This window comes from Callorhinus ursinus, unplaced genomic scaffold (assembly GCF_003265705.2).
Source record: "Callorhinus ursinus isolate GAN/ISIS: 27379988/994484 unplaced genomic scaffold, GSC_fseal_2.0 scaffold4, whole genome shotgun sequence".
NCBI lineage: Eukaryota > Metazoa > Chordata > Mammalia > Carnivora > Otariidae > Callorhinus > Callorhinus ursinus.
In genome coordinates, this window is record NW_027397066.1 from 43,074,534 (window position 1) to 43,101,820 (window position 27,287).

The 27,287-nt window shown below is 42.8% G+C and overlaps 1 long non-coding RNA gene across 1 annotated transcript in view; it reads right to left on the reverse strand.

The window, feature by feature from the left end:
• The window catches only part of LOC141372606 (uncharacterized), a 36,401-nt gene extending 12,367 nt beyond the window's left edge, over nucleotides 1–24,034 (reverse strand). Inside the window, exons 1-2 of the long non-coding RNA XR_012377919.1 lie at nucleotides 23,897–24,034; nucleotides 23,049–23,222 (exon numbers count right to left, since the gene is read on the reverse strand). This is a non-coding gene — a long non-coding RNA (uncharacterized lncRNA). The remainder of the gene's footprint in view (nucleotides 1–23,048; nucleotides 23,223–23,896) is intronic.
• Nucleotides 24,035–27,287: the final 3,253 nt, after the last annotated feature.

Consider the following 27,287-nt stretch of genomic DNA (forward strand, 5'->3'; position numbering starts at 1 on the left):
GTAGATCTTAACAACTTTTATTATATTTAGTCCTAGATATTTGATTGTTTTGATGCATAAATGATATTTGAAAAAATGCTATTTATTAATTGTGCCTGGTATATAAAAATACAAATAATCTTTTATGTTGATGCTTAAGAAATCACTACATGCTTTAGAAAGTTAAAGCAACAACAATGTATTATTTCCCATGATTCTGTGGACTAACTTGGCAATGAGTTTTCTGCTTCACATACAGTGTCAGCTGTGCCTATAGTCACAGTGGGGGTGGATGGACTAAAATCTCCATATGTGGTTCACTCACATTTCTGGGACCTTAGTGGGGATGGCAGGGAGATTGGGCTCCACTCAGATGTTGGAATCACTGGGCTGTTCTCTCATGCTCCATGTAATCCCAGGACTTCTCCCTCTGCACATGGTCTTTCCAGCAGGGTAGCTGGACTTCTTAACATTTGGCTCAAGTGCAAAGGGCACTTTCTTTCCCATGGCCCACAGATGCCCTCTGACGGCTTTATTGAGTCCCAAGTCTTTTGGCCATCAATGAAGAAGGCAACAGGAGAGAAAAATACAGTCAGCTTTTCTAACCTCTGGGGATTAATTCTGGAGTTATTAGAAGATTTCCAGGGATGTTCCTGGTCCCTCTGAACTGGAACATTTTCTATAAATATGTCCACTCTCTAAAAGTGTGAGCAAAGGATGAGCAGGAGGAAAAATGAGAATCTGTTCAAATGAATTTTTTTTTCTTCTAAGAAAAGGTTTGGTAAAGTGGACTATTAACTAAATGATGTTTGGATATTTTCTCTGTGTTTAGAAATACCCTTATGTACTTATATAGGTCTTAGCTTTAAACTAACAAAGCACTTTATCTTTAGCCTTTTAATATCCCCCAAAGGATAAAGAAGATGTTTTCACTTTAATTGTATACATCTAGTAGAAGATGAAGGAAAGCTAAATAACTTCCCTGACATCGTTCATGTAATAAAACCATCCATCTACCTATCTAGTCATCAATTTTTAAAATTCAATAAGAAAATCTTAAAATTTTAAAAATTTATTCATTCTTTCAACAGATATTGACATGTATTTATAGATTACCACTATATATCAATTGCCAATTTCAGTGTATATTTCCTGATTACCCAGGTCCTGGATATGTAAGAGACCATTCATGAAGCTTCTCTTCTAGGAGATGAGCAGAAGTTAATCAAATAATCACACATATTCAAATTTGATTATGACATGTAACGCATAAAAGGAACTGTGAATGCATATTGCAGAGATATATACGATCTATCTCAGGGGGTCAGAAAAAGCCTTTCCAAGAAATGACTTTGTGCTGAACGCTAAGCAGACTGAAAACTAAAAAAACATCCAGGCAAAAGGCAGATGGGGTATAAGGTCCTGGGCAGGAAGGAGCTCTGCACCTTTGAGAAATAGAGTGAAAGGCGGTGTGGCTGGAGATTCAGCAGGCAAGGGAGTCACAGACACAGCTGAGGGGCAGAAGGAGGCCATCATGGGGGTCTGTGAGGTTATGCACATGAGCTCAATGACCTTAGTCAAAAATGACCCCTATGCTTAAGTCTCAGTTTTCCTGACATGAAGATACTTCTCATGTTAAAGCTCCAACCCTGACCTCTTCTCTGAACTCTAAGTATTCAGTGTCAATTTGACACATTCATTTAGATACCCAACAGGCAGATGCAACTCATTTTCAACACAGAACTACTGATTCCTGCAACTCCGTCTCCCAAAACTTCTTCCTCATCTAACTTCCCCTCTTTCAGTGACCACCTCCATCATCCATCCAATAGTTCAGGTCAGAATCTCAGGAGTTGCCTCCATTTATCACTTTCCCTCATTCTCCATATGCAGTAAGTCTTGTTGGCTCTGCTGCCAAAATAGATTCCAAACCCAGCCACTTCTCACCATCTCCATTGTTATCACTGTAATCCAAGCCTATGGTTTTGTTTCTCGTGCGGATTATTACAATAGCCTCTGACCTGTCTCCCTATCTACTCATGCTTTCCTATGATCTATTATCCGCTCAGCAGCCAGAACATTCTTTTTTTCAATGTATATGTCCATGTCATCCCTCTACTTGGAACACTCGTATAGTTTTTCCACTGCACTTAAAATGAAACACAGAATACTTACCATGACAAGCCCCCAGGGGAGCTGGTCCCTTGCCTGCCTCTTTGATAACTGTTTTGTAAGCACTTTGCTCACTGCTCCAGCCGTGTTGGCCTTCTCTGTTTCTCACACATGGCACGCTCACTGCTCATCTTTTCCCCTGGATTCTTCTCATCAATCTTCAGCTGAAGAATCCTATTCCTCAAGAGGCCTTCTAGTCAGTCTAGATCAGCCCCTCTCCAGCCTCCTACTGGATCATCACTATCCCCTCATCTCTTTTTAGTTTCTCAATAGCAACCCATTCTGTGAAATTATCTTATCCATGTCCTTATTTCTTGCTGACATCCAAATGCAAGCTCAGTGGGAGCAGGACCTTGTCAATCCAATCCTCCTTGTGTAGCAAATTGTCTGGCATAGAGTAGGAGTGCAGTATGAGTATTTGTTGGCTGAATGAATATATATGTGGGTGAAACCACCTCACAAGGGTCTCATTCAGCCCAAGAGCCAGGATGCTCTAGTTTCATGGCTGAGACACACCAAAAGCTGCTAGTTCTTAAATTAAGACCAGCATTTTATTCATGTGGACCCCATTTCAAATTTCTTCAAGGCCCAAATTCATTGCCTTTAGTACAATTTAGGAGCTGTTCTCGACATCATAGTCTGCATCTGTAAACTCACCAGAGTTCAGATATTCCATCTTGATGTGGGAGTTCCCTTAACAGTAGGTAGCTTATACTGAGGACCAAATTTTTATGTATATTTCAGTTTAAAAGTGAACATAAAAGGCTTCAGGAAAACCATCTCCCATGGAAGTGCATAAACTTTCAAGTAATCGCTTAAAACATCTATTGGTTGCCTGATGGATGATTTGTAATTAACAGATTACACATTTGGTTAATACGTCTTTGTGGGCCCTTTGAAATTTTTTTATTGGGTTAACAGATAAGGGGCTTTTATGTAGACACACCATAACCGTTCCTTTGGAGCAATTAAAGTTTGCTGACTGGATCCCCAGCTCTGCTCTTTCTTTGATGCATCCCTCCAGTTCCTATTACGGCTAGTCAGAGTTGCAGGGAGAGGCCCAACCTGGTGTTTAAGGTGGGAAGTGTTTTGCATTCACAGTAGATCCCAAAGCAGCAGCCTGGGTGGAGGGAGCACGAGGGAGTCGGTGCTACCCTCCCTGGAGCTCCCACTGCCAGCCTAGGGCGCAGTGTGAACTGGTGCTGTTTTCTCACCAGGTGTGCACCACCCACCAGAGCTGGATCTGCTCAGCACTTTCTTCCCCAGGCAGGACGCACCAGTTTTCAGAGTTCTGTTCCAATATCTATTCCTGAGCTGGTGCCCTGTCAGCCCTACCCTTTCTTTTTTCTTTATGACTCTTACTTTAAGAAGTACTTTCAAATACTCATCCCAGAGTTCTACTCATTGTTCAGACTCAGGAGGAGCATCCTAGATTAGAGTCTAGGCTCTGGAGTCTGACATTTCTGGGTTTGAATCTGGGCAAACAACCGACATACAACCCCATTCTGTACCTATACAACCATTTTGTTTTTCAGTTTCAGTACAGTGTTCAATAAATCGCATGAAATATTCAACCCTTTATTATAAAATAGGATTTGTGTTAGATGATTTTGCCCAGCTGTAGGCTAATGTGAGTGTTCTGAGCATGTTGAAAGCAGGCTTGGCTAAGTTAACGATGTTCAGGAGGCGAAGTGTATTTAATGCCCTTTCTACTTATGGTATTTCCAGCTCACACTGGATTTATCAGAAAGTAAGCCTTTGTAAGTCAAGGAAGATCTACAGTCTGCTCTGAGGTTCTCTGTTTACCTCAAGATACTAGAGAGGTTTAGAGAACTTCTAAGGATGGTTCCACGGATGCAGATACCCATGTCACTAGTCTGCCCACTAGTGAGAAGAAAGAAGTCAAAGGAAAACATATATCTTAGACCTTGGTGTCCACAGGTAACCTCATCCCTTAGAAAATGACCTCTAATCATCCTGACCTTTCCCCTAATATAGTTACTAACACTACTGCTTTTTTAGGTCAGGATCAACAAGAAACAAGAGGGCTTTCATCAAAGCCCCTAGGGAAAGTCTTAGTCTAGAAACAGTTAAGAGAGTGATGTCTACTTTGAGTATAGATAAGGAGCCCCGTGTGTTAGATGCCTGCCAAACCTTTCCATCTTTTTGTCACTTAAAATAATCACAAGTCACCCTGCCTTTCCAGGGACATGTGCCCTGTTGATACACATGCCCTTGTGGGTTCCCTTTGGCTTTGTGCTTTGGGAGAGAAGTGAGTTAGGAAAGACGACAAAAGGTCAACAGGAGGTGGCTGAGTCAATGAAGCCTAAATAAGCAATCTGGGCATCGAGCTCAGTTGAGGGGCTGGTACACTCCTCAGGGGACAAGCTGGGCCTGTTTCACTCCTTTCTGAGCCTCTGAGTGCCCTGGAGTCCAGTTAAAAGCCTTGTGAAAATTGCCCACGCATTGTCCAAAGTTGGCTCCTTCTGTAAGCATAGTCTAGTAGACAGGAGGAAGTGCCCTTTGCTCCCAAGGCGTGAAGCTGAATGTGAAATTTAAAACTTTATAATACAAGGTTTAATAATTTATGAAGCATTGCATATACGTTATCGTATGTCTTCCTCATATAGATTCTGCGACATAGTTATTGTGAGCTCCATTTACCAGATGAAAAGACAGAGACTTAGAGAAATTGAACATATTTCCAAAGCAATTGGCAATTAGGTGGTTAATAAGGAATTACATTTGGAGTCACTCAACTTACTAATATTTCATTGGTACCTAGCACACCAGGCAATGTCTCATGCACTGGGAGTCCAATGGTGATGAAAAAGTTAAGGAGTTTTTCTTCATGGCCTTCATTAGACAAGTACTCAAAAAAAAAAAAGAAAGAAAGACATATGGATAAGAGTTATGAAAGAAAAACAGAGGGCATTAGGAGAAAATGTAGGGGAATTTAGGGGTGTGTATGCGAGTGTGTGCATGTCACTGAAGGCCGAGTATGACATTTGAGCCCTGAGACTAGGAGTAAGAGGTTTCAGCAGGGGGTGACAGCATTTATAAAGACCCTCGGGCAGGACAAACTTGGTGTGTCTGGAGATCTGAGTGAGTCAGGCTGGTAAGGAGTGGGCCAGGAAGAGTGGCATAAGATGGGAGCAGGTTCTTGGTAGACTTGGTTAGATCATGTAGAGCATTCAACTGTGGGCTTTATTCTAAATATGATGAGAAAGCACTGAGAGATGGTAAGCAGGGAACTAACTTGGTTTTACATATCAGGATGATTATTCTACATCAATATGAGATTGTAGGGGACAAGAGTAGGAGCAGGGGAACCATTTAAGAGGAGGATATCGCAACAATCCAGGGGAAAGATGATGGCCCTGTATCTTCAAATCCTGGAATTTTTGGCTATGGTAAATTCTGTAGTTGTAATTCTAGAGAACTGGCTGACAGTTGGGAAGCGTTGTCATTTGCTGTATTTTCAAAATCACCCTTGAGTTTTCTCTGCTTACTAAGGTGTTAGTGGACAATGGAGCCACACCTTAGCACATCGAAGAATTGGCAAAGATTTCAGCCACACAGTTTGAGGATTAAGCAGTGCATCTCCTCATGATCTAAGAGGTTGCATAAAATGCCATGCAGATGACATTTGGACAAGTAACTGACCACTGGAAATTTTACTGACTGGTCCTCACCCAAAAAGGGACACAGTCAAACTTTCAGATATATGACAAGGGACAAGTTACTCAACCTCTCTGAATTTAACATACATCCTCTGTGAAGGAATGATAAAAAGAGTACTTTTCTTAAAGAATCATACTAGGATGACATGAGATTTAGAATTAGATTCACAGGAAGTTTAAATGAGCTAATACATGTAAAACACTTAATATAATGCCTAACGGAAGAAGCATTCTGCTTTCAATAAATAATAGCTATTGTAATTATTAACAGTGCTAATTTTATTTTACTTATTTATTTTGAAGATTTTATTTATTTATTTGACAGAGAGAGAGAGACAGTGAGAGAGGGAACACAAGCAGGGGGAGTGGGAGAGGGAGAAGCAGACTCCTTGCTGAGCAGGGAGCCTGATGCGGGGCTCGATCCCAGGACCCTGGGATCATGACCTGAACCAAAGGCAGACACTTAATGACTGAGCCACCCAGGCGCCCCTAACAATACTACTTTTACAGTGTAAGTAGAATAAAATTAGATACCCACATCACTGCCATAACATAAGTCATTTCTGGCCCTAGGCAAAGTATTGACATATGTAATATAACTTATGAAACATTACATTTCCCATCACCCCAAACTATTTCAAAATGCTTTGCAATTCCTGGATAAAAGAAATTATAAAAATGTAAAATATTACTATTCCAAAGAGAAAGTTTATCCTACAGACCCAGACTTCCCTAATGACTATAAGTCATCTTTAGAGTAGCCTATTTTATTATCAAACTGAACAGTTGACAGTAATGGACACAATTACAGATTCTGCTTTAAAAACCAAACATTAATTGGATTTCTGAATGCCATTTGAACTGTGGAGAGAGAGAATTCTTCTAGCCTTAAAACCTACTTACTTTCAGCCTAGCACAGGAGTTTTACATCTTCAGTAGTCTCCTAATGGCTTCAGGTAAGCCTGGAATTAAAGCATTCACTTCTCAGTCGAGGAAGACTGTATCAAAAACCAAATGCGCAGGGATGACATTTATCTCCAATTCTGCTAAAATAACTACCCTTGGGAAAAAAATGTGTCTGATGAGAGAGTACTGTAGGGGAAATTCTAGCGATTGTCACCCTTTCTAAACCTCAGTGGTCAGAGCTTAATCTGAAGACAACCCAGAATTTCCTATACTTACCTAAACTCAGGTGTGTAACCATCTGCCTCCTTGACCCACAGGGCTCAGTTTCTAGAGAGACTTACATTTAAAGATTGATAGATGAAATCGCCAAAAGTAATCAGGAAGGAATCCAGCCTCTAAATTGTATCTCTTTTTTAAAAACGGCTATGAGGAAACAACAGAGACCCTTTTCCTGTCTCCTGTTTGTCTCCCCAACTCTCTTGCACCCCATGTTACTCTGCAGTTCCCATTCACTAACACTGGCCCCCTCCCCACAAAATGCTTCTCCATCTCATTCAGCTTTTTGTCTCTCACTTGGTATTTATCACATTAGTTTGAGTTGTCTCTTTGCCTTTTTTTCCATGACCTCCAAACTGTGATTTTTTTTTTTTCTTTCTTTGTCCATTATCCAGTTCTGTATTGTGGATGTCAAGGGATTCAACTGACAGAGGCTAAGTCTCCATAGGGAACAAAAATGTCCCATCCTAATAAGGGCTTGATGTTTGGTCTTCTGATCTGCTGACTATCATGCTGGGGTTTAGAGTACTGTGGGCGTGGGGCATCACTAAGTTCCTTGTTGATTGTATTCGATCCCAGTTTGCACACAGTACCCTTGTCCTCAGAGGGGAAGAATCGTAATGGGCTAGGCAAGGAAGAGGGGAAGGGGAATGGAAGTGAAGCTGGCTGTGTGGATTCTGCTAGAGGTTTAGAAATATGGAAAATAGTATCTGCCATCAGCTGAGGTGCCGAGGAAGGAAAAAATGGAGTGGAGAGAAAGGATTAGGAGAGAAAAGGGATGATAGAGAAGAAGGTAGAGGGACCCAGTGGGTGGGACAAGAGGGGGAGAAGAAATAAAGTGCAGAGATTGGTGAGGGACCCTTCCAGAAAATCCGGTCAGCAACTTGACTGCTTCTGGCAGTGGTTTCTTGATTCATGGTCTGGGGAATGGAAAAGATTACCGTGGGATAGGTGATGTGCCAGAAGCAGGCTTCTGATAGGAGACTTGGGACCGTGACCAAGAATGGTTCTTGGCTGTGAATAGCTGAATGAGCCTCCTGGCAGTGTGGTCCCAGATAATGCGCAGGTATGACACACTTCTCTGGTATCCACGCCCACTTTAATATTGCCTTAGACACGTGCCAAGGTCTCTGCCTCAGCTCCTGAGCCATCCAAGCCCAGAACATCTGCTTCTGTGGCTGAGCTAATAGAGATTAAGCTGAGGTTTCCTGAGAAGTTGCTTCTCATTCCAAAGTAGGTCAAGACTCCATGACTGACATTCTTGAATAGACTGCCTGCCTGCCTTTCTTTTTTTTTAAATGTTGGAAGAAACCTTGGAGATTTTATAGGAAAACTTCCTCCCTTTACAAATGAGAAAATCAGGGGGAGAGTAACCACTTAAAAAAAAAAATCTACTTCTGAGGTTTTATCGATAGTTTCCTGTCTTGGAAGAGGTAGAAATGAACTCTGGTGCCTCAAGAACAGCACTAACGATGAATGATAGAGCCCAGAATACTTTCCACGACGCTTTTCCATCCTCAGAACAATACAGTGACAAGTGGGCAGGCCCATTTCACAGATGAGGAAACTGAGGCCAGACCATTTAAAATGCACAGGTAATAGGGAGAAAGACTTCTTGCTTCAGACACTATATTCCAGATGAAATGCTGTGCCATGCAAACAGGGTCCTCCTTCTTACTTGTGTGAATGGTTTTCTTTACCTTCGTTCCAACCTCTGTGGTGCTTCTAAAGTTGAACCGTTCCAAGTGGAGCCACTTCGACTTGCTGATGCTTAGTTTTATTTATTTTTATTTTTAAATTTATTTGAGAGAGAGAGAAGGAGCAAGGGGAGGGGTAGAGGGAGACAGAGAACAGACTCCCCGCTGAGCAGGGAGCCCAACATGGGGCTCAATCCTGGAACTTCGGGATCATGACCCGAGCCAAAGGCAGACGCTTAACTGAGCCACCCAGGTGCCCCGATGCTTAGTTTTAATATTGACAACAAGGAGGCCTTCATAGTACCCACCATCAGTAGAATCACTTAAAAAGGCAAATTGCACGGTAAGGGGACCATTCAAGAGTCAGAGAGGGGGTGTAGAAAATAGTGGGGAGTAGAGAAAGAACCTTTCTTCCCCCCGGACTTCCCTCCTGCCTCTTCCTTTGCTTGCTTCTCCCCCAGGGTGGTCCTTCGGTGCCCGCTTTAGGGGGAACATCAGGAGGACGCTGATGCGGTACCATGGTACCCCACACATTGTCCTGTTGCTGGCGGAGGGGTAGCCAAACAGGGCAGGGCCAAGAACTTCCTCCCATGTCAGCTGCCACCAAAGAGCCCTCTTTAGCACGGACTGCCTCAGTACCCCAAACACTATCCCGTCCAAGAAACCTCCAGAGGCGTCCGGTTTCTATCTCCTCTGATAACAGTTTCTGCGCATGTGATAGAGTAAAAGCCTTGATAAGACATAAATATTCCCAGTATCTCCTTAGCAGCACCCTCCCCTGATCAGGAGGATGCTGTCTTCGGCGGCTCAGCGGTTTCCCCCTCCTGTTGCCCACCTCCAGGGGACCAGCTCGGGCTTTCACTTCACCATGGACTGTTTCAAAGATCCACAGATGACCCAACACGACATTTAAATATGTCCTTCCGCCACTCCCTCAATGGCCGGCTTCTCCCAAACGCCCGACTTTCTCATCCATTTCCACCCCCTATTTTTAAATCATGAGAGCACAGTTCGCTTTCTTTATTGGACAAGCACACATGGGGAAAAGTTGTAGCTTTTTTTCTTCTTACTCACAGCCGAGATAGTTGCAAGACAGCTCCGCGCTGCTGGTGGGAAGTGCCTCAGAGAACGGGAACCTCATCCAATAAAACTGGGCTGTTGTTTTTGGATCACACGCTGTGAATTAATTTATTGTTTGAAGTGATGAAAAAAGGTGTTCAGAGACTTGGAGGGGAGTTTCACTCTGCAGCGATGCCCCCGCAGTCAGAGAACAAGCTTCGGAGCGATTGGGAGCTAGGAAATGCGGGGTTATTTTGGTAGTTGTCAGCAGGAATTGGCTAGAGTCTGTATGTTAAATAAATACAAACTGCCTATTTAATTATTTAACAACAAGAACAAACGTCCTACTGTTGGCAAGTGGGAAACAGTCAACACTCAAACTATGTAATATCCCATCTTGTTCCCATGATGTGATTTGACCCCGCTTGCCCCCTCAGGCTTGCCTTCAACCCTCCGGGGCATCTTATCGCTGTTTTATTGGAGCTGGGATGAGGCAGGAATTGGAGTACAAATCTCCTTAAGCTAGGAAATGCTGGAGAAACAAGAGCAAGTTAACCTCCAAATGGGTTCCAAGGCAACCGCTGTGTTGAAACTTCACTTGGGTCCACTGGCTAGTTTTTTGTTTTTGTTTTTCCTGCTTCTGCCAAATTGTTGATGTCTTTGCCTCTTGGAAACTGCTGAATTTGAGCAACCAAAGGCAGGAAGTCTCCCCTTTACTTAGGAAAGACTACAGTAAGAATTCCAACTCTTTGTTTTTGAGAACATTGCTATAATGCTATGTTGGTTTTACCACTTGCTTGCAAAGACCCTCCAGGCTAAATCAACCATAAAGAAGCAGGCTGAGCTTTCTCGAACGTGTATGACCTCAAGTGGTGAATACCAGAAAACGATTTGATGCCAGCCTAAAGCAACAACCCTTGATATTGATCATGTGTGTGTAAATACAAATAAAAGCTTAGTTTTGTGATACAGTAAAAGTTTCACTGAGTCATACAGTGTTTTAAATTTTGGACCCTAGAAGACAACTGGTCAGCATTTAACATGAAGAAAATGGGTATTTATAATCAAGATTAATAGAGTAGCTGACGCTAATCTGTAAGTAGAGGAAAGAGGAGAGAAGTAGAGACAGAAAAGAAAGAAATGAAGGGAAGGAGAGAAGAGAGAAAAGAAACATCAAAACTAGGAAGCTCTGAGAGCCAGAAGCCAGTCTTGGGCTTCTTGCTATTTTTTCGCAAGCTTAAGGGGCAGAACAAACCAGTTGGAGAGCTCATCTGTACTTAGATTTCCATTTCTACAGTGTGCCACATCCTTAGTGGTTCGTAGTTGATTGGACTTTAACCTCGGCTGCTGTGAAGTCCTACCTTTTGATTTGGGCTGGAGAATTATGATTTCGCTTTGAGACATTCGCCTCTTTTCAGGAACCTCCTGCATCATCCACAGCGTGATGAACCCCTAAACTAATGGTTTCATTTCCAGATTCTTAGCAAACACTGCACACAGACTATATAGTCTACACCTGCTCATCTCAATACCTCAGGTACCAAGGCCCTTCCTCCAGCCTGGCCAGGCCCTTTCTATACATTCTTGTGACCCCTTGTACTTTTCCTTGGTAGCACATTCTCCAGACTAATTATATATTTATGTGTGCTTATTGGTTTAATGGTTTCTTCCTACCCAGACTGTGAGTTTGGTGAGAGCTGGGGGCCATATCCCATCCCTTCCCCTTCTTGAGGCAATCCCTAGACACTGTCTAGTAACTAGTATTTGCTTTGTAAGTATTTGTGGGATGAATGATTGTACTACCATATATATAGATATATATAGAGAGATACATCCATATATGTATATGGTCTTAAAATATAGGCTACATAAAATATGTAACATCATGAATATATTTATAGAGTGTATACATAAATAGTGCACACACACACACACACACACGCAATGTTTACCTAATTTCTCGGACGCTCATCTACTCATCTGTGAAGTGAAAGTTAATGTAAGGCTCATTGCACACCCAAAGTGTTAGACCCCTAGAAGAGGTCAGAATAATCCTTCCTTTAAGACACTATGATAGAGACCCCAACAAATGCCTTACATGTTTACAGAATACATTTAAGCAACTCTCAGCCAAGCTCTCTCTCTCTCTGCTCAAACCAGTCCATCCTTCAATAGGTCTAAATTTAGGGTCATTTCCAAATATAGTGCCTATCCTGTGCAGTTCCTTCCCTGAAAGGCAGCCATGTCCAGCCAGGAGGGAGGCTATTGCTTCTTATTAGCCCAGTTGCAGATCTGTCTCCCTCTTGGCTGCAGGGTGCAAGCTGACTGGGGGCCCATGTGACCGTGTTCACGTCCAAGCTCAGTAGAATGAATTTTTCAAGCATGATTTGCAAGTCACGCTCTCACATGCCTCCCGAGTCCAGCTGTGTGGCAGCTGCTGGCCCCCCTGCTTCCATCCATCTTGCTCTGGGGTCAAAAGCACGAGCACATTTGCCTGCACTAACTTGGTCTCCGCCCAGCTGTTTGTTCCCCATTGTCATCAGGATGTTTACAGACCTACTGTTCTTGCCGTTCTTGTTCCATTATCACACTTGGGTCTGAAGAGTGTTTGGCCACATGGGCCTGGCTGAAGCAGGCAGGATGGCTGGCTTTCCTCTGTGACCAAAACTTGTCAGAGGCATGGATTTCCGAGTGTCCTTTCTAAGTATTCACCTGCATATTTCTTTTTTTTTTTTTTTGATCACCTGCATATTTCTGCAGTGAGAACAGGCAGAGGGACTAGGGCATATATTTTGTTAAAGACAGGCCCCGAGGGTCATTTTGGGCCTACGAATCTTATCCCACGGTTAGTTTCTAACGGGACAAGAGAACAATTTCAACAAAGGCAGATTAGAGAAAGAAATTCATTCTTCCTCCTCTTATTTGTGTTAATGGTTAAAAATATATGTTACCTTCCCAGAAAGTTATTTGGACTGTCCCTAAACCTGTCACTCACAAACTGGTGTTTTATTGGCAGGAACTGTGCTGGAAGACCGGTTGGCAGTGAGTGTGGTGGTGTGGAAATGAGCTTCCAGGTCAAACCAGGGTTCTTGCTGGCTGACCCCTGACTATGAGAACATGAGTAAGTCCCTTAACTCTCTATGGGACTCAGTTTCCTCCTGTGAATAACAGCCCCCATATATTATTGCATTAAAACCTGTAATGAAAAATCTGTTTTAGAAGTATAGATTTCTGGACTCCCCCCACTGCAACCAAGATCCTGTTTCAGTGTGTCTGAGTGGGGCCTGAGAATCTCTATATTTTGACGGATGGCAGCACAAGGCCAGGATTTCCTGGTGTTTCCCTTACATCCACAGTGAGCCATATAACCCAGGATATTTTATATTTTTAATAAAATGTTCGTTTCTGATAAAGAACATGGTTTTGATTTTCCAGTAGCTCAAAGCATTAAAAGGTAGATCCCATCCACCTTTGATGGGCTGGGACCACAGAGCTGCACCATCCAGTACAGTGGCCAGGACCCATGTGGCTAAGTGAGCGTTTAAAATGCAGCTAGTTGGGGGGAGCCTGGGTGGCTTAGTCAGTTAAGCATCTGCCTTTGGCTCAGGTCATGATCCCAGGAACCAGGGATCGAGCCCCGCATAGGGCTCCTTGCTCAGCGGGGAGCCTGCTTCTCCCTCTGCTGCTGCCCCTCCCCCTGCTTGTGCTCTCTCTCTCTCTCTCTCTCTCTCTGTCAAATAAATAAAATCTTAAAAAAATGTGGCTAATTGGAATTGCGATTTGTTGTTAAGTGTAAGATACGCACCAGATTTCAAGGATTTGGTATAAAAAATGTAAAATATCTAATTAATAATTTTTGTATGATAGTATTTTGGGTACGATGGGTTAAAGAAAATAATTAAAGCTAATTTCACCTGTTTGTTTTTTCTTTTCCTTTCTTTTCTTTTCTTTTTTAATGTGGCTACATTGAAAACTACATGTATGGCTTGCGTCATGCTTCTATTGAGTGGCATTGCTATCTGTCACAAGGCAGTTGCTTGAGAGATCAGTATGCCCAGTGGGATAGACCAACAACACGGATTATAAAATAGTAGCCTTACAAAGTGACTGAGGGTAACCCTACTGGTCATGATTGAACCCCAGCTTCCAGTTTCCATTTGACTGGTGGAATTTACAAGTGAAGGCTCAAACGGTACTCTCCTTAATGCACATCTCCTGCCTGGTCCTATATATGTGCTACGGTGAGCGCTGTGAATTGTGTAAGACTGTTGAATCACAGATCTGTACTTCTGAAACAAATAACGCAACATATTTTAAGAAAAAAGAAAAAGAAGAAGATAGCAGGAGAGGAAGAATGAAGGGGAGTAAGTCAGAGGGGGAGACGAACCAGGAGAGACGATGGACTCTGAAAAACAAACTGAGGGTTCTAGAGGGGAGGGGGGTGGGGGGATGGGTTAGCCTGGTGATGGGTATTGAGGAGGGCACATTCTGCATGGAGCACTGGGTGTTATGCACAAACAATGAATCATGGAACAGTACACCAAAACAAATTATGTAATATATGGTGATTAACATAACAATAAAAAAATTAAAAAAAAAAGTAGAGGAGAGTGACCCATTCCCATTATAGACTCAGACTCTCCCACTCTCCCAACACACCTCTCATTCTCCACTTCACCCCTTGGTAACCCAACCTCAGGCGTCCCCTTGATCCTATGACAACTATTAAATTAGGAAAAAAAATTTTTTTTCAGTGATTATATCCCATTCCAGGGAAAAGTACAGTGAAATTGGGATACATCTATATTGTTGGCTGTTGCAAAAACTATAACCCCTTTGGAAACCGATATGACATCATGTCACGAGAGCCATTAAAAATGTTCTTACTCTTTGATTCAGTAAAACCGCTCCTGGGAATTTGTTTGAAAGAAACATGAAACAGAAGCAAGATAAATGTATAAAGATATTCAATGCAGCATTATCTATACTACAAAATTAGATGCCATTTAAGCACTAATCATTGAGGAACAGTTAGGAAAATTACACTGCAACAATTCAATATAATATTATGCATTCATTCAAATTTATAATTATGAAGACTATATGGCAACATGGAAAAATGTTTACAAGATAATGTCAGATTTTATAAAGTAGAATGCATAAATTGTATGTAGATTATGATTGCACGATAACAATTTTGCATGCATATGGAAGACGTAGAAAGAATGCACAAAAACAAAATCTGTTTTAGTTTATTAAAAAATAAATCAGAGCATTTACACCAGGAAGCCATGCTTCTTATGGGATCTGAAGATGGGCTCCCACGGTGTCCATAAATCAAATGAAAATATATTTTGTGTGGCTGTGCATAAAATGCATTTTTTTTTGAGAAGAAGAAGCGTAGTTTTTGTCAGATTCTCAGAAGATTTTGATTAGCACCTCTCTCCCAAGAACCAACGCTTAATGATTATTTTATTGTTTTAATAATTAAAAGGAAGCTACATATCTCCTCTCCAGACACTTACTCCAAGGTGAATTCCCCAGTGGACTTGAGGAAGAATAAGACCCTTCAGGTCTGACCCTGGTGGAACTTGTCAGGGAGAAATAGTAAACCATCAGGAGCCCCCACACCTTCCCATTTGTCACTCTGGTCCCAGCTTCACCCAGTCCCCTCATCAAGAGTACCCAGTGCTTCTCCCTTCTACCTCTCCCTTCCCACTCCTCTTTTCCCACTTCTCTCGAATGTTAAAGTGAGGCCAACTCACCCAACTCTGGGCCTCTCTGGCCCTTGACTCTAAGAAACGACACATGTGAGGGCCCTGCAGGGCAAATAGGTTATCTGAGGAGGGCGTCTTTGCCTTTCAACCTCTGCTTGGAATGAAAGACCCTTGCCCCAATGGAAGACTAGCACAAGTGGGTATTCAAATACTCGAAAATGAGGAGAGGGCCAGGGCCAGACCTGTGGTCGGTTACCAACTGCTCCATGTCCCTCAGACCACATCGGGGCTGCCTAGGACACATCCCCCACGCTGCCACTTGGAGGGTTCATGGCATTCAAGGGATACCATTGGATGAGTCCTAACATTGTTTTCTCTCCTCTGGGCCAATAAAAGAAAACGCTGCTCAGCGTCATTTTAAAAGAACCCTTAAAACAAAAATCTGGCAAAGATCCTAGCTTTCAGGTAAGATTTAGGTCACTCTTCCTTGTCTAGCTACCTTGAGAGTGTCTGAATTCAGTCAGCCCACCCCACATCCTCCCTTAGTCCAACACAGTGCTTGGACTAAGCAGCGGTTGGGAAGACTTTCTTTTTCTGAGACTTGCTCCCAACACCCCACGCAGTTTCCTGGGCTTTCTTGAGTGGCAGACTCGGCCTAATACATCAGAGTTGAAACATCTTTAATGTTCTATTTAGTCTATTTGCCTGTAAGAGATTAGATGTTTTGTAATGGACAGCTATAAATGAGCTGAATAAAAAGAGAAAAAAAAAAACGAGCATTTTTTTAAAAAGTAGCCCAGTAGCTCCCCGCCATTTCCGAACTGCCGCCAGTTTTAGCCAGTGCTCACTTATTAATGGTCTCACTTCCCAACATTTCTTTTTCCCCTGACATTTTGGTGAAAGTTTTTTGTTTTTTTTTTTCTATTCCAGTCTAACATTCACTCTTTCAACTTTTCTGTCAGACTTCTTTCTTCTCTGGAAAACTTTAACCTAACCAGATACAGCTATCATAATTTTTTCTTCATGTATATAAGCCCCTTTCTTTCTAATCACAGATTCACCCCTGGTTAACTTCCAGGGGGAGGAGCCACCCAAGCATCCCTGGCAGTGCTCTCTTGCCTGTCCCTAAGCACCTCCCAGCAGTGGCAAGGTGATGTCATACTTTTCTTCAAGACCCATTGCCGTGCGTTGTTGTGGTAAGACATTCTTCCTCATGTCTCGAGTGACTGCACTCCAACTTATGGTTTTCCATCTGATGGCAGCGGGGATTTGTGGAGCTTGTCCTCCTCACCTCAAGGATCCTTGGTTATGTGCAGCCGATCTTACTTGTGAAGAAGCAGATTGTAGCATCAGAGAGAGAGACTGGGGGTCAGATCACACCCTGGCCACTTTCTAGCTCTATGGCCCTTGAAGAAGAAACCAAGGCTCAGTTTCCCCATTGGAAAAAAAATAACCTAACAATGGTGCCTCTTTCACAAGGACACACATGGTACATGTGGCAGATCAATCGTTGTTACCAAATATCTCTCTTTTTTTTTTAAAGATTTTATTTATTTATTTCAGAGAGAGAGAGAGAATGAGAGATAGAGAGCACGAGAGGGAAGAGGGTCAGAGGGAGAAGCAGACTCCCCACCGAGCGGGGAGCCTGATGCGGGACTCGATCCCGGGACTCCAGGATCATGACCTGAGCCGAAGGCAGTCGCCCAACCAACTGAGCCACCCAGGCGCCCACCAAATATCTCTTCTCCCTTTTTTCCTCAATAATAAAATCTTGGAATTTTTGCCGGGTTCTTGACTGTCTGGAGTAAAGAGTATATTTCCCAGACTCCCTGTCAGCTAGATGTGGTGATAGGACTAAGTTCTAGGCAAAGAAATGCCAGTGGAAGGGGTGTGCATAATTTCTTGGAGGTGTCTTTAAAATGAAGTTTTGCACTTCTTTATTCTTTTGTCCTCCACCCTGGATAAAATTGGGGTACAATGGTGGGACCTCCTGCAGCCATCTTGGGCAATAAGGAGACTTAGGTAATGAAATCCACCCATGACAATTTAACTGGTGCACTTTCTATAATTCTAACATTTATTGAGCGCTAACTATGGCTCAGGGAAGACAACAAGTGCCTTACAAGGAATATCTCATTTAACCTTCATAACAACCCTGGAAGGCACGTACTATTTGTAACTTTCGTGTTATAGACAGGTGTATTAATTTGCCAGGACTGCCATAACAAAATATCACAGACTGGGTGGCCTACACAACAGAAATTAATTTTCTAGCAATTCTGGAGGCTGGAAGTCCAAGATCAAGGTGTCAGGGTTGGTTTCCTGTGAGGCCTCTGTCCTTGGCTTGCAGATGGCTGTCCTTCACACGTTCTTTCCCCTATCCTGGCACATCCCTGGTGTCTCTTTTTGTGTCAAAATTTCCTCTTCTTATAAGGTCACCAGTCAGATTGGATTAGGGCCTATTCCAATGACCTCATTTTTTTTAAAGGTTTTTGTGTGTGTGTGTGGTTTTTTTTAAGATTTTATTCATTTATTTGAGAGAGAGAGAATGAGAGACAGAGAACACGAGAGGGAAGAGGGTCAGAGGGAGAAGCAGACTCCCCACTAAGCGGGGAGCCCGATGCGGGACTCGATCCCGGGACTCCAGGATCATGACCTGAGCCGAAGGCAGTCGCTTAACCAACTGAGCCACCCAGGCGCCCCATGACCTCATTTTTTTTAAGGATTTTATTTTTTTATTTGAGAGAGAGAGAGAGAGAGAGAGAGAGAAAAGAATGGGGGGGGAGGGGTAGAGGGAGAAGCAGACTCCCCATTGGGCAGGGAGCCCGACTCGGGACTCGATCCCAGGACCCTGAGATCATGACCTAAACCGAAGGCAGATGCTTAATGGACTGAGCCACCCAGGTGCCCCTCTAATGACTTCATTTTAACTGAATCATCTCTTTCAAGGCCCTATCTCCAGATACAGTCATATACTGGGGTACCAGGGGTTAGAGCTTCAACAGATAAGTTTAGAGGGAACAAAATTCAGCGCATAACAATGAGGAAGCTGAATCAAAGAGAAGTTAAGTGACTTTTCCTAAACTACACTGTTAGGGTAGTTGAGGTGGGTTTTATACCCAGGAAGTCTAGTTCCCAAGTGTGCTGTTCTCCATTCCACATTATCATCTGTAATATATTTAGCTTGACAATAAGCCTCCAGCTCCCAGAACTCAGCATATTTAGTGGCTTGAGTTACATTAAATCTATAAGCACAGATTATGTAATTACCCTTCTCTTTTGTCTTAACTGTAATCGTCACCTGCTAAGTGTGTGTCATCACAAAGGGCCCTGGTTGTGTTGTTCTTCCAGCTCCCGGGAAAACGTGCCCACTCGAACCCTCTGCTCCCCCCACGAGCTGGCACCCTCAACATGGCGCTACGGGATGAGGCCTGACCATTTCAGCAGATGCCAAACAAGCTGCAGGCTTCTTCCACGCTGCCTAACCCACATCTCCACATGAGGTGACCCAGAAACCCTGCAATGTTCCCAAACCCCAAGTCACAAATCCTACTTTCAACACAAGTCATCAACAGGAGGCAGAGAATGTCCCTGTGTCCCTACCCCACTGGGTCCTGGGTTCTGCCCTCTATCATTTCTCCCTTCCACCCATCTTGTTGGACCTCTCTAGGCTCTTGGCTTCTATCCCATCACAGATCATTGCCCTGGCACCTTCTTGAGCACCAGCCTCCTTAGAATCTCTGTCACCTTCACTGCCACAGTTTTCTCCTCTGTCATTTCCTGCTGCTCCTAGAAATGGAGATAGCAAGGAGTTAAACCAATGCAATTTGTCTACAGAACTCATGTTCCTAACCATTACGTAGGTGGTCTCCACATATCACAATTTAATCTTTTTCTTCCCAGAGAGCATGTAAATGCAGACACACCTATAGACACACACAATGCAAAGACAGGGCTTGGATGAGTCCAATAGGAATCTGCACCTAATTTGTCAAAAAGTTTGACAAATACAAGGTGGAGTTGTCCATGTGTCATTACTTTCTGTCCCATAACTGGCAAAGCAAGGGGTACTCTTATGGCCTCAGGCTCCTTCACATATATTATTTTATTTATTCTTGAAAAAATAATGTTCTGGAGTAAGCACTATTATTCCCACTTTATAGTAAGGAAAACTGAGGCTCGAGGGGCTTAAGCAACTTGCCCTGGGTCACCCAGCTAATAAGGAGTGGAGCCAAGAGTTGCATACACACTTTCCATACAAAGAGGTGTGCCCAGGTCATAGACTATGTGACCCCAGCTCTCACCATGCCGCTTACCACGTTGATGCTGCAGGACTTCTGAACAAGGGGTGCCAAGGAGAAACAACAGGAAAAGTTTAGAGTTGGCTTAAAGATTATATGACATTTATATTAGATTTAAAGTCCACATGATTGTATTAACACAAGCATCCCCCCAAAAAATCTGATTCCCAAAATAAACTAAAGCAAATCTCAAATCCCACCTACCAAAACATATTGCCAAAACATATCCAATGAGGAAATTCTACCTGAAACATGTCTAAAGTATTTGTGCTTTAAGTGAGATCCGTAAAATCTGCATTTACTAAAACCCTTTCTCTGAAAATGTATTAATAATATATGGCCAGAACTTGCAGATAGTGTGATCATTGTTATAGGGATTTGTAGCCAAAATATTTCAGTTTGTGGAGGCTTGCTTTTGGCCCAGTGATTTTTTTTTTGTACATTTGTACGTTTTTTTGTATAATTTTTAAGGAAGGCAGCTGCTCATCTATTTGCTGATACACCCTGGACCACAAAGCCAACAATGATTTAAACCCAAATTGCTTTCAATCTTCCCAAGGACTTCATTTTTCTTATAAAGGGACTTGCTCCCCGAACGATCTGTCATTCAAGTAGGAATACCCATATGTCAGACCTAGTCGGTATAGTTCTGGTACTAAACCCCCACCAGCAATTAAAGGAGCGGAGTTGTGGAGATGGAGAGCCGCAGAAGGAATCACGGGAGCCTCTCTTTAAGAAAGCCCAACACCCGAGAATTCTAACCAACAAATCAGGTAAAGTAGAGGTGATTTCCTGCTGTGTTCTAGTGGTGCTGTGTAAGATATACGGAATTTACATACAGGAGTTAAGGATTCTAACCCAGATCCCGCTACATATCAGCTGTGAGACCTTGGACAAGCTACTTAACCACCCTGAACCTCAGGCTTGTCCTCTGGGCATACTTAATACTTATGCTTTAGGTTGTTGTGAAGTAACAAATTTCAAAATTCCTAGCATAGTGTCTGGCACAAAATAGATATCGAAAATATTTTTCAGTCTTTTAATCTGAAAGATTTGATCTTTCAGAGTTAATTCTGAATTTGAATTTTAAATAATTTTCTACCTAAAAGGGCAAAATCTTGATTTATATGCATTTCTCTGGGAGCATATCTGTTAATCAAAATAAAGGGAAATCCTAAAAGTCAGTAACAGATATCAATGACATCTAAAATTCTGTTGTCAACTTCCAAGTAGTTGCCACTGAAACACCTCAGGGTTAGCTGGCCATTTGCTACTCCCTGCCAAAGACTTTTGGGGTTATGAAGTCTGCTCACTATGAGGTGAATAGACCATCTCTTCCACCCCGTCAGTGCATATCAAAAAGAAAATGTGGGTTGCTCCAGGCCATTCAACTCAGTTGAATGATTATGAGCAAGGCAATACTCAAGGCACTGAGGATACGAACATAAATGAGACAAGATTCCTGCCCTTGAGGGGCTCGTAGGCTGGTGGAGAGACAGGTGGATAAACAGAATTTTTTTGTGTGAGCTGGTCAACTCTGACTGGCTCGTGAACAGGGAGCATTATGGGCCTAGAGGAGTTAGCAACAGCTTTCCGGAGGAGGTGATGCCTGAACCAAACCTAGAAGAACTCAGCCACCCACCCATCCATCCACCCACTCATCCTTCTGTCCATCCATCCATCTACCCATCCATCCATTCTTTATTTAACAAATATACGTTAAGTGTTTACTATGCCCACACATTGCTCTAAGCGTTGTGGTTAGAGTGTTGAACAAGCAGACAAAGTCTCTGCTCTCATGGAAATTATATCCTGCTGAAGGAAGATAGAAAATAAAACAAATATATAAAGAGTTGAGGCGTTTCTTAGCAGCAAATGCTAAGAAGAAAATGGGGAGTGATGGGGGATGTGGGGCGTGGAGCTGGAGGTGACTATTTTAGGTCAGAGTCCCGGAGGAGGAAACATTGAGTCCAGATCAGGCTAATGGGATGGAGACAAACCACGCAAAGATCCAGAGTTAGTGCCTGAGGCAGAGGAAATGGTAAAGGCTCTAAGGTAGGAACTCGCTGGGTCAAATCATAAACAAAATAAAACAAAGCTTAAGGAAACTGCTAAACCCAGCGTGGCTGGAGAGCAGTGAGAGAGAGGATGGTTTGAGATGAGGTCAGAGAGAACCATCTCTTTGCCTTGTGAGCCATGGCAAACAGTATCTTCAGTATAATGGGAAACCACTGGGGGCTATAAGCCAGGAGAGGGTTGTGACCTGATTTCTGGCTTTAAAAGGCGATTGCCGGAGGAGTTCGCCAGCAGAAGTCCAGAAGAAGGCAATTCCAGGCAGGGCTGGAGAATGCCCCTTCCACACACATGCCTCCTCTGATTGGTGTTGCCCTCCTTCTGCCTCCCCCTCCTCTCTTTCCCATCACAGCATTGCTCTTGAAATGTCCATGAGGTCAGGGTCAGTGTACACTGTCGGGATCCTAACAGATGCCACTCCTTGGTAGCGGCGCTCCGCTCAGCGGAGAATCCCTCCTACTTTTATAGAAATGTTGACCCAAGTGCTATGCTTCTCATGAAACAACAATGAAGCCTCATGTGTATGGCCCTCCTACATTATTTGCAGGGTGTTCACCATGATTATTTGATTTTACCATGGAAGGTAAAAACATCGAGCAATTATCTTTATCTCCATGTGACCCATGAGGAAGTTGATGCACAAAGAGGTGACTCAGTATGCTCATGGTCACACAGCTAGTTGGTGGCACACTAGAATCCCAGTCCCCTGACTCACAGCCTGTATTCAATCCACAGTGGTTCTCAGTGGAGCACTATTGCTACTTCACGGGGATGGGGCTGGTGGCAAGCAATTCTTCATTGTGCTAGACTGTCTTTCATATTGCAGAGCATACTGAATCTCTGGTCCCCACCAGTAGTACCCAGTTGAAAAACCCTGTGACAGCCAAAGAGGCCCCCACATGTTTCTATATCCGCCTAGGGAGGCTTGGTACTGCCCCTGGTGGCAATGATGGAGTCCAGTGCTCTCTTGCATAGGTGAGAAAACGGGCTCCAGAAGCAGAAGGCACTTAGCAACTGCTCACACATTTGTGACTAGTTTAAACTCACTATTTAAACTATTAAATTTAAATATTTAATTTAATTAAATATTTTTTAAAATATTTAAACTTTTTTTAATATTTAAAATATTAAATATCTTTACTATTTATTTAAATAGCTGTCATTAATACTCTCCTCCAGCCTTACCTGGTGAGCGCAAGGATGCTGACTTGTGCATGCTATTCATTTCTTAAGTCGTTCAGCAGATAGTCCCTGATTGCCTAGTAAGCGTGCTGTGCTATATGCTGAGGACGCGATGTCGAAGAGAAACACGTCCTCAGGGAGTCTGCAGCGTGGAGAGGTGGGGTGGAGCCCAGGAAGCTAATGATTACAAGGCGAGTGTAGTAATGTCAGGATGCAGTCAGACAGGTGACGTAAGGACCTAACCCAGATGCGGAGACGCGGGGAAGGAGGGATTTTCAAGCACCCACAGCTGCCCAGAATGGGATCATACAGGAATATAACAAGCTTGCCATTAATAAAGATGTTTAAATAGAGGCCGGATCATCAGATGGTTGGGAAAATGTTAAAGGGGTTTAAGCAGCTTAGGGGAAGTCAAACCAGCTAATGTTTAAAGTCCTTTTCAGTCCAGCAACCTGGGATTTCTGTCGTATCCACAGAAGACCATAAACAGAATATACTCACAACTCATTTCTATGTTGATATGTGGCAATGAGGTAACCCCATATTAGACTAGGTTATGAAAAAAAAAATAAAAATAGGAATAGTTTAGTTTTCCCCCAAAATGCATTCTACAAAGTACCGAGTTAAAAAAAAAGAAATCTTATCTTTTTTCCATCTGTCTGTTTATACAGGGAGTTAGGACAGGATTGGGCGTTGAAAGGGAACTGGAAACCCACAGCTCTGAGTGAAAGGGTAGGCTCTGGGGGAGGTGGGGCAGGGGAAGGGTCTCTTATGGAGGGATTTTTAATTGGGCACTAAGCAATTTTTTTTTTCCTCTGAGGTAGCCAGAAAAGCCAACAAGAGCTCCTTACCTCCAATTGACTCTGGTCTGTGCTGATCCAGAGGTTGGCAGCTCAAACGTTAGCAGGGGACAGTTCCTGACAACTCTGTGACAAGGGAGAGAGTCTCAAGGGACAAGGGTGCCCAAGAGCCGCAAATGTTGTTCTGCCTTCCGGGAGGTGAAGTGTCAGCTTTCAGCAAATGTTCCCTCTGTGCAAGGACAGAAAATGCCATCGCGAGAGCCGCTCTAACTGGGTTAAAAGTCATGTTTGTGCCACTTGAGTCAAAAGGCCAAGGCTTGGAAAAAGGAATCAGCCATTGGACAGGGTGATGACTGTGGATTGTTGATGGCTTAGATTTAAACTTCAAAGGATAAAGCTGTCAGCGGTAGCTTTTCTTGTTGCTTCTGTATTTTAGATTGGAAAATTTTTACTCAAGCCAGTCATATGCCCGATACCATGGGATAATTAAAGAGTAAAATAATGGCCATCAGATTTTTTTTTTTAATTCCCTTCTCTGCCCATCATTCATGCTCTATTTACCCCCTAAACACCTCTCCTAATGTTGAATATTCTCTCCAGTTTGGCTTTAATAAATCCTCTCACCAATGCTGAACTTTATTTTTCATCAGCTTGGTTTTGATTGAGGGGAGCGTTGAAATAAATGGGCTATTCTTTTTGAGGATTTAGATTAATTCACTTTCCGTGCTCAGTGTTCAGTTTAGGATTCCAAACATATCAGTACCATCCACTGACTTCTGGTTCAAAAACCATCACACTTAAGAGAAGTTTTTGTCCTTGAGAGCCCCCGTATTTTCAAGAGTTGGTCTTTAGGACTCTGATCTTCCTCTTTTGCCAACCCCCTCACCTCCTGTTCCGGACTGCTTGGGCTTTCTGTTATCACTTCCTTTTTTTTAGTTTTGTCCCTCTGTTCTCTTTTATTTCCTTCTTTGTTTTTCCCCATTTCAGCCAAAACTCCACTTGATTTGGCCCCAAGAATTTCTTTCTAGCAAGGGGTTCTCCTTAGACTATAACTAGATTCTGGGACCCCCTGCACATCGTCAAAAATTATTCCTGGATTTTTTTTCCAAAACACAGTTCCTGACTTACGATGGTTCAATTTACAATTTTTCCACTTCACACTGGTGTGAAAACGACACACAGAGAAACCATACTTGGAATCTTGAACTGTGGCCTTTTCCCAGGCTAGCCATAAAGTAGTATACTCTTGTGATGCTGGACGGGGGCAGCCATTTGATCGTGAAAGTAAACAACCACATGCCTACAACCAGTGTGTACCCATGCAACCGTTCTGTTTTTCACTTTCAGTATGGTAGTCAATACATTACATGAGATACTCAGCACTTCATTACAAAATAGGCTCTGTGTTAGATGATTTTGCCCCACTGTAGGCTAAGGTAGTGTTCTGAACACTTTTAAGCTATGATGTTCGGTAGGCTAGGTGTGTTAAATGCATTTTTGACTTACACTGTTTTCAACTTACAATGGGTTTATTGGAACGTACCCCACTATAAATGGAGAGATATCTGTAATATTAAGTATTTACTTAATTAACTTTTGCTTAGAAATGCATAGTCCCTATAGAAAATGTAACATACAGTAAAACATTCTTATAGAAAACATAACATACAAACGAAGCGATAAAAATGACCTATTATCTTAGTACCCCAAAATGAATACTCTTAACATTTTGGTGTATTTTTCCCCAAATACATAGATGTCATTCTGTACAAAATTACTTATTTTCCTTCACTTAACAAAAGTAGAAACAAGAGCACACTCCAAGATCACTGAAATGCAGAGGTACGATGAGTTACCTCATAGAGAATGGGCAAGACTCACTCCACATCTCCAACCAACTAGGGTGTGATTGTCATTCAGCACAGGTGAGGAGTTTAGCTTGGTTTGGTCCCCCTGACTGTGCGACAGAATCACCTGGGATGACTGGAAAAATCCAGTTGTCTGGGACCACTTACAGAAGTTCTGTTTCGATTAGTCTGGGGTGGGGAATGTGTTTTTTCTCCCAAGATTCTTCTATGATTGCAACGTGCAGCCCGAGTTGAGGATGACTGGCAGTCAAAGGATGACTGTAGGTTCTTGAACCATGATTAAGGTCACCTGAAGACACCTTCTCAATTGGAAGTTTCAGCGCTGATGAGTGACCTCTCCAGTTGATGTGGGAAGGTGTTGTGGGGTGCAAGGGCACAGGGACTCAGCCTAAGGGCTAATTGGCCAGAAGACTCTGGATTATCTCATGTTGTCACGTCATGTCTTCTTCATTCTCTTTATTTTCTGAAATATGCCAAAACACAAACTGAGCTCACCTTGCAGTCTCACCTCTTTATCAGGTGCTGCTTCGTTCTCTACTCAATCAACCCTCATTCCTATTGGTGATGACTGGAGATATTCTAGATTGTTGGCTGTTTGTGGCCTCTTTTGCATCATCTTCCTGAGACACGACTGGCTCTGTCCCATGGGCTACTCTTTGTGCACCTCCTAGATATGTAGCTATAGAGAAATATATAAATAAGAGGTAGCAAAATCTTGGTTAACCAGAAACTTCAACTTCCAGAACACGGTAGGCTCTGTTCAAATTGTAGGACAGATAATCCTTAAAAAATAATCTGATGGCAAGGATTTCACTAAAAACAAAACCAAGCAGTGAATTTCTAGTTTCTTTTTTTATTCTCTTTGCTTTGGAAAGACTCTACAAACTATCTTTAAGAAAATAGTTGTCAGATTAGGTGTGGGGTTAGGGTTTCTTAACCTGAGATCCAGAGATAGACTTTAGTTGGGTGGGGGGGTGGTCTATGAACCACTTGAAATTGAAGGCAAAATGCACATGCATGTGTGTGTGTGTGTGTGTTTACCCAAATGGCTTGGTGTTTTCATCTTTTAGGGAAATTATTTGAATGGAATTCAGTTTAAAGCCTGTGAATTATCCACATCCTCACAAATCATGGACCACAGCTGGCTGCCACCCTGGCTGGGCTCTTGTCCTTGAAGCATCAATAGCTCAGGATGGTGTTTCTTTCATAGAAAGGGAGAAAAACATTGCACTTTAAAATAGTCTTTAGGTCTCAAGAGGTGGTGATGGAGGCTTGGCACTCAGATGACCTACAGGCACTTTTTGGTCTCAAATACTCCAGTTTCTCCCACAGACACCTCAAAGACTTCAAAGACAACTGGACTTTGGGAGTGCCAGGCTTTTGAGGTGGGGCATAGAGCATGTGGGAAGGCTCCTCAGAGACAGGAAGGGTGGATGATTTTTAACATAAGTGGACTGGGGATAAAATAAAAACATGGAGTGTAAAGTATTCCATACCTGTCTGCCTGTTACCTGATCCATGTAATCATGGAAAATACAAGTTTTCTGCTATGGTCAGGGAGTGACAATGAACTA